The sequence below is a fragment of the Galeopterus variegatus genome, unplaced genomic scaffold, assembly GCF_000696425.1.
Source record: "Galeopterus variegatus unplaced genomic scaffold, G_variegatus-3.0.2 Scaffold8066, whole genome shotgun sequence".
Classification (NCBI taxonomy): domain Eukaryota; kingdom Metazoa; phylum Chordata; class Mammalia; order Dermoptera; family Cynocephalidae; genus Galeopterus; species Galeopterus variegatus.
In genome coordinates this window covers 9484-26516 of record NW_007734177.1, presented here as the reverse complement: position 1 = coordinate 26516, position 17033 = coordinate 9484, and the positions used below count along the sequence as shown (strand labels likewise).

At 41.5% G+C, this 17033-nt stretch overlaps 1 pseudogene; it reads right to left on the bottom strand.

The window, feature by feature from the left end:
- Positions 1–14368: 14368 nt before the first annotated feature.
- LOC103608148 lies at positions 14369–15816 on the bottom strand (annotated as a pseudogene).
- Positions 15817–17033: the final 1217 nt, after the last annotated feature.

Below are 17033 nucleotides of genomic sequence, written 5' to 3'. Positions count from 1 at the left end.
TTTTTTTTTTTTTTTTTTTTTTAAAGCATTCTCTACTCAACTGATGTACCCTTGAATTCCAGGGTATGATCTCTATCTGGGCTGAGCAAAAAAAGTAAAATAAAATAAAAGAGAACAAAACTGGGTATATATTGGTATCTTCTCTGTTAGGGTACACTCGCCATTATAACAAATAGCCACAATCATAGTGGGTTAACATAAGACAGTTTTAGCTCTTGCTCATGTAAATCTCAATTGGCATTGAGGAGGCAGTCTCGTGGGCCCACTGTCTTCGAGCTGAGTCTTGGGGTCATCCACTAGACCCTCTGCACCTGGCCAGCATACAGGGAAGGAAGGAAAGTGAGGAGCAGCATGCAGGAGGATTTGGGGGTAGGTTGGAAGTGGGGAACATCACTTAACACTCTTCTGGCCAGAACTCAGGCAGGAGTCCCTCCTCACTGTAAGGGAGGCTGGAAAATGCAGTCCTGTTGTCTCCAGAAGAGGTCACAGTTTGGTGAGCCTCCTACGGGTCTCTGTCACCTCTGCTATGCCCATCGCTCCAAGTCAGTTCACAGGCTTCTCTTCCTGTCTTCCATGTAATCCTTCTCGAAATTACAGCCTTTGCATAATACTTTGCAGTTTATAAAGCCCTTGCATGTCCATTATTTCAATTAATGCTTCCAACCACTCTCAGAGAGCAATCATTAATCGCCACTTCAAAGACGAGCAAACTGAGGCGAGAGTAAATGAGCAGCAGAGCTGGGTCTTGAACCCACGTCATGTGACTCCAACTGCTCTACTTACCCAAGCAGGCTCTGGTGCAAGACTGACTGGGCTGGAACTGAGTTCTGCCACCGGTTTGCCACACAACCTCGCATGCTGGGAAGAAGACACACTCCCAGGGACACAGCCAAAGGTGGCCTTTGAACTGCAGACTCACGAATATTTTAACTGTTTTATTTCAACACCATGAGCAATTTCTAATTGTACCAATACCACACCAAGTTTCTGTGAACTCCATAACTTACGAAGACACTTTCTCATTTGATCCTTGCCCCACATTCACCCCACAAAGGAGGCATGGAAGATATTATTATTCTCTGTTTCTAAAGCTAAGGAAACTGCTTTCCTTAAAATGATCTGCTTTGCTTTAAATGATCTTTCCAAGGGTATGGCTATTACACAGTGGAGTCAGTACCAGAACATGCTAGAGTGTAAAGTGTTACTGCCTTTCAATAGAGTCTCCCAGAGCAGACTCTGAGATGAGGATTTGAGGGCAAGTGGTTAATTTTAAAGGCAATCCCAGAAAGTGAGGAAATGAGAGAAGAAAGGGAAGAAGCCAGCAATTATGCATCATTGAACACGTTATCCCTGTTGGCAACTGAGGCTCATCCTCCCTGGAACTCTGGGAGATAATGTAAAGCACGCCCAAGAGATATTTAACCTCTACTCCCACCTGTCACTGGCTGAGAGCAAGCCTTGGTGTGGAGAATCCCCGGGGCTTGAAGTAGGATCCTTCTGACCTGTGCCCAAATGGTGAGGGTGAAAGGGATATGGTTGGGACATCAACAGCACCTGCCAGGCTTCTGTGTGGGACCAGAGGCCTCCTGCCAGTGCCCCTCCCTCACCCCTACCTTATTCTCATTGACTCCTTGATGGAGTTTATCCAAACTCCATGTGTTGTCCCCTCCAAATCTCATGTGGAAATTTGATCTCCAATGTGTCAGTGTTGGAAACTGATTGAGTCATGGGGGTGGATCCCTCATGAATGGATTAATTCTCTCCCTGGGGGAGGGGGATTAATGAGTGAGTTCTCACTCTATTAGTTCCCGTGAGGGCTGGTTGTTTAAAAGACCCTGGCACCTTCTCTCTCTCTTGCTTCCTCTCACCATGTGATCTGCTTGTACCTGCCAGGTGCCTGCCACTTTCTGCCATGAGTAGAAGCAGCCTGAGGCCCATGCCAGATGCAGCTGTCCCAGAATCGTAAGCCAAATAAACCTCTTTTCCTAATAAATTACCCAGTCTCAGGTATTTCTGTTATAGCAACACAAATGGACTAATACACTCCTCTACAATGAGGCCCTTAGTAGAGATTGTGACTTTCCCAAGGGCTGCACGAATTTCCTGAATGGGAATGAATTTGAAATAACTAATGATGGGAGATAGATTAAATACTGAATCCAACTCCACCACTTTCTTGGGTAAATCACCTTAACCTATTAGAGCCTATTTCCCCACCTGTAAAATAGGAATAATAAAGAGCACAATGGATTTTGGGGAAGATTAAAATATAAAAATTAAAGTGTAAGCCTCATGACAGCAGGGACCATGCGTGTCTTAATCATCAGTGTATTACCAGCATTTAACACAGTGCTTGGGAATACATTAATGAATGAATGAGTGAGCAAAGGAAGAAAGGAAGGAAGGAAGGAAGAAAAGGAGGGAGGGAGGATAGACTGACAAGTAATGAAAGTGAGAAATTGCCCAGCACAGTACCTGGTCCAGTCAAGGCTCTTAAAAAGTATTAGTTCTCGCCCTGCCTTCTGGTTTCTTGGCCTGGTGATATACTCCATCATAATAGCTGCATCAGGGAGAAAATAAAACCCGTAAGCACTGCTAAGTGTTGTTTGATTTCTCAGGGGAACCGTGAAGTACAGAGTTAGAAAAGTGTTTCCCCAGTAAGAGGTGTGATGTCTCTCTAGCTTGTGGACTATCCAGCATGGCTGGCCTCACCCTCTCTCCTCCCCCACCTTCATCCTGCTGTTCCTTCTCCTCCTAGGACTGGCCATTTGCTGGCCCAGGACTGCCAAGTGCAAAGTGCAGGGGCAGGCTAAAAGCTCTACTTTTTTTTTTTACTGCTTTTGGCACCTTTCTTCTTAGCATCCTGCCTGCCAGGCACCAGTTCTGCCTCCTCCTCCTCTCCCACCTCCCCCCATAGCTCAGCAGTGTGCCTGTGGGAGAGCTTGTATCACATAGGATCTACCCATTTTGGGTCTCAGTGAAAGGTACTGTGAATGCCTAAATCCTAAATATCATGAACCTTAAATATCATGAGCTCTAAAGCCAGAAAGCTTCACCCTTTTTTACAAAACATGCTTATTTCACATACTGTTATTAAGCAACTATTATGTACCTGCATGATGCTTGGTTCTGGGGACATAGTGCTCAGTAAGTGGTGAATAAGGTAGAACCTGTTTCTTCTCTCACAGAACTGGAAGCCTAGTGGGCAAGGCAGATAGTAAACAAATCATCACCAAATGCATATATAACTACAAAGTTACATGTAATGTGAAGGAGATGTACATAGTCCTATGACAGCCTGTAATAGGGAGAGGTCACCTCATCTGGGAAGTTTCACCGAGTATTTCTTAGCCCATTCAGGCTACTGTAACAATATACCATAAACTGAGTGGCTTATAAACAGCAGAAATTTATTTTGCACAGTTCTGGAGGCTGGGAAGTCCAAGATCATAGTGCTAGCAGATTCAGTGGCTGGGCAGGGCTCACTTTCTGGCTCACAGACAGCATCTTCTCTCCATGTCCTCAAATGGTGGGAGGGGCAAGGCAGTTCTCTGGGATCACTTTTTTAAAAAAATAAAAACTGATATTTTATTTTATTTATTATTATTATTCTTTTACATTCTATGATGTTTTGGAGCAGTTGGCAGGGAGGGGGAGAGGGAAAGGGAAAGGAAATAGGGGAAGAGAAGGAGGAAGGAGGAGGGGCAAGGTTGAGGCCTGTGGCTGCTCCCTCATTCCTGCAAGGGGAGACCAGGGGGCTTCCAGCAGTGTCTTGGTCATTGCTTGGCTGGGTGCAGATGTCAGGGGGGTGTGGCCGAAGCCCTCATCCCGCCCTCCACAGCCCCAGCTCAGGAGCCCAGGATGCTTCCTGTAGCAGCTCAGTGGTCGTCGCTGGGCTAGTTGTGGGCATCAGGGGCCATGGCTGAGGCCCCCAGCCCTCCCTGCTCCCTGGCTTGGTAGCCCTGGGGAATTCTGGTTCTTCTAGGTTTTATAGATATTCTTTGGTGATGTGAGACCTTTACTAGTTAATATCAAACTTTGTCTCTGGTCTGTGGGTATTTTGTTTTTTTCTTTCATTTCTGTGTTGGATTATTTGCTGTTCTTACCACTTAAACTCTGCACTAGAACTAATTTGTCATCCTTTGCTTACTTCTAAAATGGGGAACTTCCTGTGGGGACCAGTACTTGAGCTCTGTGGTTGACTTAAATTGCTGCTTTGCTGCTAATTCCCTGGGGAAGACTTTTTGTGCAGCTCAGGTTTTAATGGTTGGCTTTGTAGGTACTTCTGGATCTCCTGAGATCCAGTACACCTGGATTGTGTAGAAACTCTGGTCTGGACCTGAGTCTTTTCAGCAAACTGAACCTCCTGCAGTTCTATATTCCTGACCAGTCTCCATTGAGTGGTCCTGCGCTGATTGGGGGACAGATCAGCTGTCCTTGCTGTGCTCCAGTGTTCTCCCAGTGGCCCATCTCCCCCACTGCACATGCTTCAAACACTTCCAATGGGGTAGGATACAGAGGCTGCAGTAGGCAGGAACATCTTAACCGTAGGCAAATGGCTGTAACCATGGGTCGGTGTTGGCTGCAACACAATGTCCAAAAGGCCAGAGCAGTCTGCTTCAGAAGTCGCCATTGCAGGGAGCAGACCAGTACACTTCCTCCATAGCAGAAAGGCATAGGGAACAAGGGTCCAAAGGAAAACCCGTGGATCTGAGCCCTCTGTAGCAACACATCCACAAACGGTCATGTAAACCCTCTTCCTTATACATTGTGTCCATCTTGGAAAAGAGCAGAGGGAGGAAAGGAAATCTAAAAGACTGATCACTTACCCAAAGGTGATCATGCCATCCAAAAGAGGTGATTTAAGTCAGCAGAGAATGATTTGAGAATGATCCTTTAGCCTTGCCCCTATCACCCAGGAGGAAGTCGGCTCACAAGGAAGACCAGATCAGTTTTAGACATGAAGAAACTTTGCACATACTCAAAGAAAATTTGAATATATTGTGTGAATTGTAAACCTCCAAATTATTTCTGGTTATTACTGAGATTATTTATGGTATTTGTTGAGTAACAGCTTATAATAATATTAGGACTCCACTTCGATTTCATTTTATCTCAGTCAGTCACAGTTCCATGCTTTCCCATGTCTTCAGTTCATAAATAAGTCATTTTCAGTGCAAAAAAATGAGAAGAAATTGTTTTGATAAATTACACTTACCTCTCTTTTCAGCCAGTCATTCTCCCAGATCTCTCGATAACTGCCCTTGTCAATGAACCTTACAGCATTCTAAAACAAAGTTTCTGTATTAAGGAAGAGTTGCCACGTGGGGATTCACAATTGAAGCAATGGTGATGTACAATTAATTTAACTGATAATTCATTTTAAATTATGTTTTGCAATCACTTTGGTAACATATGTAAGAACTTTTGGTTCAGTTCCTCTCTCTTTACTATCCTATTGTATTATTTTTGCTGATTTATGATTAATTTAACTGATAATTCATTTTAAATTATGTTTTGCAATCACTTTGGTAACATATGCAAGAACTTTTGGTTCAGTTCCTCTCTCTTTACTATCCTATTGTATTATTTTTGCTGATTTATACTGTATAATACAGGTGATTTGGAGAACTGAACAATGTATGACTGTCCATTCATTTGGCCACCATTGTGACTGAATCTGACTGCCATGGTGAAGTCAGTCATTAAATGACCTGCTCCACAATTAAGATGGCTAAACTGCAGTGGTCAAACATTCTTCAATTTTATAGTTGCCGATGTAATCCAACATATAGCAGAAGCATGAGTAGATTACATTACTCTCTTTTTAATTGGAAAAATTTCTGCCTGTCAGTAATAACAGTACACATATTTGCAAACCTAATAGTGAGTAGTTTCAGGGAAGCAGGCTGTAGCTAGATAATCTCTTGGAGAAAGGCATTTTAGACAAAGAAAACAGGAAAAGCCTTATTTTGTCAGTAAGTAAGGTCCACAGAGGCCCACGTAAGTGCACAAAATGTAAATTCACTTTCAATTATTTGGATATTTATAGTTTCGCCCAAAAGAATTTTATAGTGGATGACAGATTATATTTCTCTGTGAGATGCTTTTCTTTAGATGCCATGTTACAAATTTAATAGTCAGTAATTGAAAGGCACAACTAAAAGAAGAAAAATTGAGAAAATATTCTAGATCATAAAAATGGACAAAGATTTTTTTTAAATGTTAAGGGTAAATGTGTCTCTTAAGTCTTTAGTGTTGGAAGATTTGCAATAAAATTTTTCTTTGAATCATGTCTATTTAATTAAGAGTGGTCCTATATTTCCTAGGAACCAGGAACTTTTATGCTCCTGCTACAACTAATAATTCTAGATTCCTCCAACATAGAATTTCATTTGAACAAAAGAAGTATTTCCTAACTGTAGGTAGTTGGCGAATGTCTTAATTCACTAACAATGGAGCAGTGGTTTCAACCTTGACTACACATTAGAATCTCCTGGAAGCTTTGAAAAATCCAGAAGCCCATCCCCGGGCAACATCCCAGGGCAATTACATTAGCATCTCTATGGGTGGGACACAGGCACCACCTGGGTTAAAAAAATTTCTCAGGTGACTCCAATGTGCAGCTAAAGTTGCACAGCACTGGACTATAGGAAGTTGAACTACATGCTAAAATAGCCAGCTAAAATGAGGAAAATTCATTTAAAGATGCAAGAGTTTGACACTATGTAGAAAAAAGAAAATGTATAGTGTAGTGATTATGAGCAATGATCTCAAGGAGACCTCCTGAATTGAATCTCGATTCTCCTACTTGCTGTGGGCAAGTCACAAAATTTCTCTGTGCCTCAGTTGCCTCATTAGCAAGTCCCTACAGCTTATTGGATTGCTGAGAAACTTAAATGTAAAATGCTAGGAAGAGTATTTGGAAATCCTCATGATAGATGCTTGAGTACATACTTAATTGATCCATGTGCATGTTTAATCATCTTAACTATGGTCAGTCAGATCACTTACTGGTTGATTTCACCATTTATTTAGATTCAGACAAAAGTGGCCAAATTGCATGGGCAGACAAACCATTGATCACTTCTCCATAATCCTCTGTATTTGTGTAAATTAGTAAAAATCATTCAATAAGAGAGTAACACTGAAAGAGCAACTGAACCAACAGGGATGCAACAAACAATAGTAACTTCAATTCAGAAAAGAAATTTTATTTTATTTTATTTATTTTTTTTTTTAATAAAAGATGACCGGTAAGGGGATCTTGACCCTTGACTTGGTGTTGTCAGTACCACGCTCAGCCAGTGAGCAAACCGGCCATCCCTATATGGGACCCGAACCCGGGGCCTTGGTGTTATCAGCACCGTACTCTCCCGAGTGAGCCACGGGCCGGCCTGAAAAGAAATTTTAAAAAGACCAGATGTTTATGATTCTGAAGAAAGGATGTCCCAGATGAAGAGATGATCCCAGAGGAGACCTCACTGATTTAGGAGATTGAGATAGGAGAAGAACTGTGAAAAAAAAGTCAGGTATTTTGTGTAAAACCAAGGAATCACAGAACATAGAAGATTGGAAATTATACCTCAAAAAATGTTCTATATCCCCAATTTTTAAAGCACCAGCTATATAGAATGTACTCTCTTAGGTTTGGATATGTAAGAGAGTACTTTTTAGATAAATTATACTTCTTGCTATAATTAATCCAAAACTTTAATTTTAATATTTTATTATAGCCATTATTATTTACTTTAAAAAAACCTGAATAATAGTTTACTGAGCTCTTGCTCCTTGTGAGACACTTTGCTTCTTAAATCATCCCATTCAATCCCCATGCTGACTCTTTAAGGTAAATACTATTATTGTCCCCATTTTATAGATTAGGGAACAGAAAAGTTAAGTAAAAAATTCAGTTACACAGCCAGTAAGTGGTAGAACTGTGATTTAAACTCAAACTACTTAACTTCAGAACCCAAGTTAATGTAATATACCACAAGAAAAAATAGGGGGGAAAGTATTGTTTTGTTTTTAAGAAAACTGAAATATACCTGTGTGGCCCATTCCTTCTTTTGGTCCAGTTGCAACAAAGTTTCTCTGATTATTCTCTTTCTAGTATCTTCCAGAGTGATTTTGTACTGTTCTTTAAAAAAAAAAAAATTAGAAGGCTCAACAAGGCTCATCCTAGATATGAAACTATATTAATCTTCCATGCATCTCACCCCTCTTTTCTACACATTTTATTTTCTGAATTTTCAGGGTAGATTTTTACTGAAGCATCTAGTTCCTCCAATGAGAAGAAATACTCTAATAATTTACTAACACCTTACTGTGAATTAGTTTAAGGTCCCTCTCTTTGTGAAAATACAAAGAACGTTTGTATTTTTTTTTTTTCCTTTTTTTGTCTTTTTTCGTGTCCAGCAACGGATCGCAACCCTCAGTGTCGCGCCCATACCGGACCGGGACCGGCAACGGGATCGCAAACCTCGGTGCCGCACCCGCCCCTCGCTCAGCCAGCGAGCGGAACCGGTCTGTATGTGGGATCCGAACCCTCGGCGGGAGCGCCGCCGCCCTCCCAAGTGGAGCACTGCAGCAGTGTGCCACCGGGCCGGCCAGAACGTTTGTATTTTGAAAGGATCGTATCTCCGAAGGGAGAGTTTCAAACACTTCGGGATTTGTGCGACAGTCGATCCGTCATATCACACAACTTATGATTCCACAACAGAAATATAAAGATTTTATTATCTGCTTCAGTAGCATCCTGTACATCTGATTATCTAAACTAGATTTCCATTATTTTTCTTATGCGTTTCCTGGGGCAGGAAAGACAATGAGAGGAGAGTGTTAGACCTGGTTCTAAGTTAGGCTCAGAGGAAGAATGGAGGCCAGAGATGAACTGCAGGATTCTCTATCCTCTCCAGATTTTCTTATGCTCATTGATGGAGTTTGGACATATTGTCCTCCCAGAACTCATGTGGAAATTAGATCTCCAATGTGGCAGTGTTGGAAACTGATTGATTCATGGGGGCGGATCCCTCATGAATGGATTGATGCTCTCCCTGGGGGTGGGGGGAGTAATGAGTGAGTTCTTGCTCTATTAGTTCCCATGAGAGCTGTTGTTTAAAAGACTCTGGCACCTTCTCTCTCTCTCTCTTGCTTCCTCTCGCCATGTGATCTGCTTGTACCCGCCGGCTGCCTGCGACTTTCCACCATGAGCAGAAGCAGCCTGAGGCTCGCACCAGGTGCAGCTGTCCCAGAATCATAAGTCAAATAAACCTCTTTCCTTTATAAATTACCCAGTCTCAGGTATTCTGTCATAGCAATGCAAAATGGACTAATACACTCATAAATGTCATTATTGAGAGAGCAAAGAATCATAAAATTTTAGGCCTTGAAAGATGCTTAGAGATCATATACTCAACACCCCTTTTTAAGGAAAATGAGGCACAATGACATTAGAGCTGCTTTAGAGAATAAAGAGAAATAAAGCTGGATAAATAAGATCTAGTTTGTCCATTCTTTTTTTTTTTTTTTTTTTTTTTACCAGTAAGGGGATCACAACACTCCGCACGGTGTGGTCTGCACCAAGCTCAGCCAGTGAGCGCACCGGCCACCCCTATATAGGATCCGAACCTGTGGTCTCGGTGCTACCAGCACTGCACTCTCCCGAGGGAGCCACAGGGCCGGCCCTGTCCATTCTTCTTTTCAACAAATAATTATTAAGCCATTTCTATATGCCAGACACTATTGAAGACAACGGGCATACTGCTGATAAGACAGGCAAAAACCCCTGTCCTTGTGACATGTATATTCTAACGGGGAGGCCAGACCATAATTAAGAAGTAAATAATATTTCCGGGGGAGATGTGTGTGATGAAGCAAAATGAAATTTCTCTATTTTAGATAGGGTGATCAGTGAAAGTGTTTTTGAGGAAGTAACATTCAAGCAGAGACTGAATAAAGGAAAGCAGTCAGCAATGTGAAACGCGAGGGAACTGTACTACTCCAAATGAGTCAATCTGAGAATAATCAAAGTTAGTTGTGTTTTATTATAACATCTATGTTATATACCCCCATTAATTGTGTTTTATTTATAACATATGCAGAATAATTATTTGAAAATCAGAAGGTATTTTCTCATACAAATGATGTTGAAAATCATGTTTGCTACATCTCTGGACAAGTCTACAGAGGCCTGTTTAACACGCTCTGTAACATTGTACTAACAGTGTTCTAGAACTTAACTGCCATTTAGAACCTTTTTGCAAAGGGAAAATTTTCTTCATAGACCAAGGTAGTCAAAGCAGAATTCTCAGGGATCTTGTGCTATAGAGAAGGAGATCTGCAGTTCTGGTCTTTTGATGAACCAGGAGCCAAACTAAGGCATCTACTGCAGGAAGTAGGGGGCCGGGGAGCTGGGCAAGAGTCAAGCCCTCATCTATATTTGTACTGACTTAACTGTTTCCCCTATTAGTTGAAAACTCTGAGAGCAGAAAGTAAAAACTTCTCTTCCACATTTTCCTATTACTGTGTCCCTAGGACACAATAGATATTGAAAAATATTTTGAAGAAAATTAAATTTGGTAAACTGCAAGTCTTTGGTGGGCAGTGACCTGAGGCTTCAGCACCAGGATAGCAGCAGCAAATGATGGTTTGTCATTGGCAGCTTTGATGGAGAGGGGAAGGGGAAGTCAAAAGAGGAGGAGAGCTCTCCCAAGCTGCAGAGGAGTTAGAAAAGGGATCGGGAAAGACCAGTTTCTGCCTCTAATTGACTTGACTGAGGCAGTGGCTCATAAACTAGAGTTCATTAGGTTTTGGGAACTAATCTAACTTGACAACTGGAGAATAAGATATGGAAGTCTTTAGTATTCCAACCTGCATATGCTTATCTATATAACCTGCACTTTTCTTACTCTCATTCGAAGTAATCACTTGAATATTTTAATTCTTCCAATGTCATTTCTGATGGAATTTCTTTTCCAATTCAGGACATAGCCCATCAGGTTAATGTTAGTTATTTATTTGCAACTTCTACCCAAACAAAACACAACAGTCAATCTAAAAGTAGCAATGAATCAGGAGTTTAACTATAATGGATTTTACATTCTTGACACCTGAAAGAAACCATTAAAGCTGGAGCTTGATAGCATTAAACATTAATTCTTTGCTGTTTTTAAGTCATAAAAAAGATTACCAAATATCCTCTGACTGAAGTTGTAGCTCTTTCTATTGCCATATTAATACCAAAAAGGCTTTATTAACATTTGACTCTGTTCCAAATTTCGTATAAAATTCTGTGGACTATTTTTCTTCTTAAAAGCAGAGTAACCACCACATGGGTGAATGTGAAAATCTCACATTGTTACCCTTTGTGATTCATATGATGCTTTGGGTAGCAATTATTAACCATTCATTTGTGAATGTAGCCCAAGAGAGTGGGGGTATGTAAAAGTCTCCTTCTCATAAAAGTTCGAGACACTGCAAGTACGGGAGCTTGCGAGATTATGACTTTGTGCCATTAAGATTCCTCGCTGCTCAGATGCCTGGTCTAATGTTGTCAGTTCTCAGAAACTGACCCCAAACCACACTGGCTGAAGCTTGCTTTGCATTGTTCTGCCTTCCTTGTTATGTCCGGCTCCGTTTTGGTTTACTCCTCCACAGATTGCTGGGAGTCTTGTGCAATCTTCTCTCACTTCTGGGTGTTACACAGCTTCATTGTGCTGGTCCTCTCTTGTGGTGGTGGCCTCCTTTCAGTCCCCTCTGCAGAAAACTGAACAGGGGCAGGTGGAAATACTGGCCAGGTCGCAATTTCTTTAGGCACAGTCTGTGTTAAACAGCCATCCCTACCTCACTGAATCACAGAGCTGGGAGGTCTATTTGCAGCATATCAATTTAGGGGTCTGACACACCTGGTTCAAATCCTGTTAGTAACTTTGTGAGTTTGGTTAAGACAATTAACTTCTCATCTCTAAACTGGGCACAACTATATCTAACCCAAAGGAACTTGTAAGGATTAGATAAGACTTGGAAAAGCAGATGCTGGAAATGTGAGTCCTCTTAGAGATCAACCAGGGACTCTCATTTTATAATGAGAAAATTAACATTCAAATTAACATTCAAATAAATAATGTCATTTTTTGTAAGTGGACTTTAACCCAAGTCTTTTAATTTGCTTTTGTGTACAGAGAAATTTTAAGGATCCCTGTCCTGTGCCCCTGATGAAGGACAAAAATAAAAATACTCTGTGACTATAATTTTCTAATGACTTGCAATAATCTTGCACTTTCTCTAATCCTGGACCTAACCTAAGGTTCCCTTTCCTTTTATTGAGAAGAAATAGCCTCGGCCTGGGGCATATCAGTGTCTGCGTTTTCTATACCCAATATCCCAACATCTCCTTCTAGCTAAAGTTCAGGAAAGCAGTTCTAGGTGCTTTCTCCTCTTGCCCCCCAGGGATCAGGGGTGGCGAGTGAATAAAGCTGACCAATGAACAGTTTGTGCTGGGACTGAAGGGTGACCCATGAGGAGGCATGGACAAAGGTCTTTGGTTATCTCTGATTAGGTAGGTGATGTTACTAGCTCTCTTCAGAATCTGGGCTGGAGAATACTGCAAGAATTGGTCTGTGGGAAGCAAGAAGAGAATGGGGATAGGCACACAGGGCAAAGCAGAGATGCCATGAGAGAGACAGTCACAGACCATGAGAGGTAAATGTAAGGAGAAGCCTTCCCTTGAGCCATGATGGGTCCCATGGCCTTCTGATTCTGTCTTCAGTCCTCCCATTCGTCGCTATATTTACATCCAACAAGCATGAGCCTTGGGAGGTCAAGCAACTCTATTTTTGTCTTGTCCCTTTAAAATTCATACTGTGAGGCTAGTGACTTCCTCTCAATAAGATATATGGCAGAGCCTATGACTTTTCTGGTTCTTTTGTGGCAATAAATCTCCTCCAATAAGTAGTTAGTATGTCTAGTCTATTACAATAATTAAAACTTTATACTTAATTCAAAGTTATGGCTATTCTCCTTTCCTAGCTTGGGCCTACTGCTATTTCCTCTGCTGTGATCTTCCATGCCTCCTCCCTCAGCGCTGAAGGGAAGAGGGGAGCATGGGAAAGGGCCAGAAACCTCCCACTTGACTGACACTGTCTCAAGCTCATGTCCACTCTCTGGTCTTAGCCTGTATTTAATTTAAGGCTGACTCCTCTCATAGGAATGTTTTTATAGGTTCTTCAGAGAACTACTTTCTCCTTTTCAAGTGATATTTCGCCTGCATTTCCTTGATGCAGGGGACATTCTGTCCTTGGAGGACGGTAACAACTTCTACTTTGGCCCCTGGCTCTCAGTATCCCCCATCCACATACACATAGACAGGCTCCCTGTTTCTCTGTTGGGGCACTATCATCCTCCCTCCAGTCAGCCCTCTCAGGCAAGATTTAACACAACTGATCCCCAGTTCTCTCTCACAACAGGTCCACAGGAAACACTCTTCCACTCTTTGCCCTGACAACCTCTGGAGTGCAGGCCTAGCCCAGGGGAGCAGCCACCTCTTCTGTGTTCTGCTATCAAAATGGTTAGTCATGATTGCTTAGATTACTCAGGGATGAGTCATGAAGTAGACTTCAATGTCCCCCAAACTGTAGGGGACACATATTGAATAATTTGAGGAGTTTTCTTTTTTCTTTTGCAATTTAAAGAAAATGTTTATTGAAAATCTGAAAAACAATCCAAAAAAATTGACTTTTCCAGAAAACTGCAGCTATAAAATGCACTGCATCTCTCATGTTAAAATGTGCATTGGACACAAATACAAAAGCCATGAAACAAGCCACCATTCTTCAACAATTTGAGCAAAGATAAAATGCCTAAGGAACAACATGGATGGCTTACAAAGGATGGGCTCTTTACTTTGAATACCATTTAAAATAAGAAAAAGAAAAAGAAAAAAAGGAGCACAAATGGATGAGTACGTTCAGTTATATACACTAAACTGAACCTTTGGCACTAGGAATCAGAGCGTTTTGTCATATAGCATTAGCACATTATTAAAGTACATAGTGTCAAAGGAACAGAACCACCAGCATTTAAAAGCAACTTTGTCAACTAGGCAATAAAACATTCTACAGTATGTCTCTCTGTTGTCCATCATTGAATATACTGGTAGCAACTTTGAAATGAAAAAAAAATTGGGAAAAGAAAAAAGGAGCTGTAATCCCTTTTATTTTCTCTGTTTAAAACCAAACAGAAAACAACAATTCTGCTATACAGTAACATCTTCAAAATACATCATTTGCATCAGAGAAGGACTAAGAACAAAAATGTGTTTACAGAGATCTAAACATGAGTGAGTGAGAGTGCTTCCCACACAGCTTACCAATGGTACTCAGGAGGGGCCACTTCACTGGCACTAAACATAGTTGCAGAATTCTTTGCCAGGTACTTCAGGAAATTGTGAAGATAATTCAGTAATAAAGCAAGGCTCTTCTCATCCATAGGTGTATAGGCCAACATTGCTCCAAACTGTACAAATCTCAGTAGATGTGGTGCTCCATACACCTGGAACATGGGTGCATCAGGGTGATCTGCAAGGATTTCAGCATACTGAAGTCTCTCAAACTTGCCGAGTAGCTGAGTGCCCAACATTACATTGAAGTATTCTTTCATCTCTGCCACAACTTCATTAACAGCATACTCCTTATTATCTGTGTTTCCTTGAGATTTCTTGTAGTTTGCATAATCCTCTAGAATGTAGTCCACATTCTTCTTGGCAGGAAGATAAAAGAGCTGTCTTTGCTTGGTAAATAAGTCCCAGTCATCAACAAGCCGTGGTTTTAGCTCTTCAGGAATCTTTACTTTAACTTCAATTCTGTTCATAAATGTTTCCTCATTTTCAACAGTAGGATCGACCAGGGCCATTTTCTTCCAAGGAGGCTGAGGTGTCTCACTGGTACTGCTACCATCTTCATTTCTAGGTGACTTCGAATCTTTTGCAGACCAGATGTCATCTTTTCTGGGGCAGACCCTCTCATCTTCCCCTCTGCATATTGCTCCTGAGTGGCTTTTTGAAGTTCTTGCTGTTTCTGCAGAGTGGCGTCCATGTATTTGAGTACTCTGCTCTCTGGAACCCATTGATCCTGATTTTTATTCCAACCACTGTAATGTATCAAGTATTTCACTTGTTTGTCCTTTATGGCAACTGTTGGAAAAGTGGAACAATTTAGTCAGGCTCCCCGTGCCTCAGAGCTGGTTCAGAGTGGTTCGGCAACATTGTGGATGTGGATGGAGTGAGTGCACCTGCAAGGCAGCACCACTTTGGCTGGTTTTTACTGTCTTGGGTGCCTGCCCTGCACAGCCATGTTTCTCCAGACCTGCAGCTTCCAAGGACTGTGTGGCTGGCTGCCTAGCTTATAGACCTGCGTGAAGGGGTCTGGTGACCCAGCCTAGCGTGGAGGGGTCTGGCGACCCAGCCTGGAGTGTGAAGGGTTTGTGACCCAGTCTGTGAATGGGCTTGAGGGGTCTGGGAGCTCCAGACCCAGCCCTAGCTCAATCATTGGCCCAGTCAGTGCAGGATTATTGGCAGGTAAAAGAGCTGCGACAACTAGCTGGTCACCTAGCTTTACAATTGGCGTCACGAACAGGATTAAGAGCTAGACAATTGATGCTGTGAGTAGGATTTGCGACATCACCTTGGCATTAGCCTTGCAGTAGCCCTTGTACCCAGACAGCAACCGGTATACTCTTTGCTTCATAAAGAAGAGGCCCATGAAAGCACAGAACTCACTTACCCTCCTGGAATTTAGGCTTTGGGTCCTGCTTCAGCATGATTTATAAGTGATTTGCCACCTCCTCCTTCTCCCATCAACTCCAACTCTTTGAGGAGTTTTGTTAAAGACCTTCCATCTTTTTTTTGGTGGCTGGTTGGTATGGGGATTCAAATCCTTGACTTTGATGTTATCAGCACCATGCTCTCCCAAGAAAGCTAACTGGCCAGCCCAAGACCTTTCATCTTGATTCAAGGTGAAGGAGAAATTACCTTTGCCTGTTACTTTGGGGGAAAGTGCAGGACTTACAGCACACCAACAGATTTTTCCAAAAATTGTCCCCTAATTTCTAACAATCTTCTCTTGGTCTCTCCAATTTCTTTTATAATCTGGAAATTGGGGGTCAAAAAGGTGAAACTGGTTTTCTGATTTGCCATATTGCAAGTCTACATGGTGGTTTCTCATCTCACTTCGATACATGACATCCATTTTATTGCCACCTCAATTTAAATTGAGATTTAAAAAAGCTTTATTTTAATATCCTGTTTCATTTACTATAAACACCCCCACTTCCCTAAAACAGCTTGAGTTAATCTCTGTTCCTTGCAAGTAAAGCAGCCTAACACAAACCCCATGATCGTGGTGTTGGAGGAGGATTCCAGAAAAATCATGGAAGAAAGAATGCCTGGGTAGAAGGGAGAGAGGTAGGAGAAAAAGAAGGGATAATGGTAGTAAGGCTTCAGATAGATTTAAGAGTCCTGTTCATAGTCTGTGTGTCCAATTAGTGGACCCCAAAGTGTTATATTCGTTCCGGGACAGAGTGGCTGCTGCTACCTGGATGGTTAGAAGTGTCTAAAACTAATGGCAAATAAGACAATCCCATAGCAACCATTTTCTCATGGCACCTAAATTCTGCTATACCTCATGACTTGACCAGCAAATAATTCAATATATAAATGTTATTACCACCCCAAAGTTGGATACAACAGCATAAAAATTTTCAACTCAAATAAATCATCCAAATTTCTGATAAATATAATGGGTTAAGTTTATATGAGAAGATCACTCTTCCTACTTTAAAAATGTAAAATGAAGAAATGCTAGCAAAAATACTAAAAATTTTAAAAACATACCAGAACAAAACTTTTTAAAAAGTATAATATTGATGCACAAATACATAGATCAATGGAACAGAATAGAAAGTACAGAAAGAGACCCAGATATGTACAGGAAATTAAAGTATGATAAACTTAGCACTGAATCAGTAGGGTAAAAATG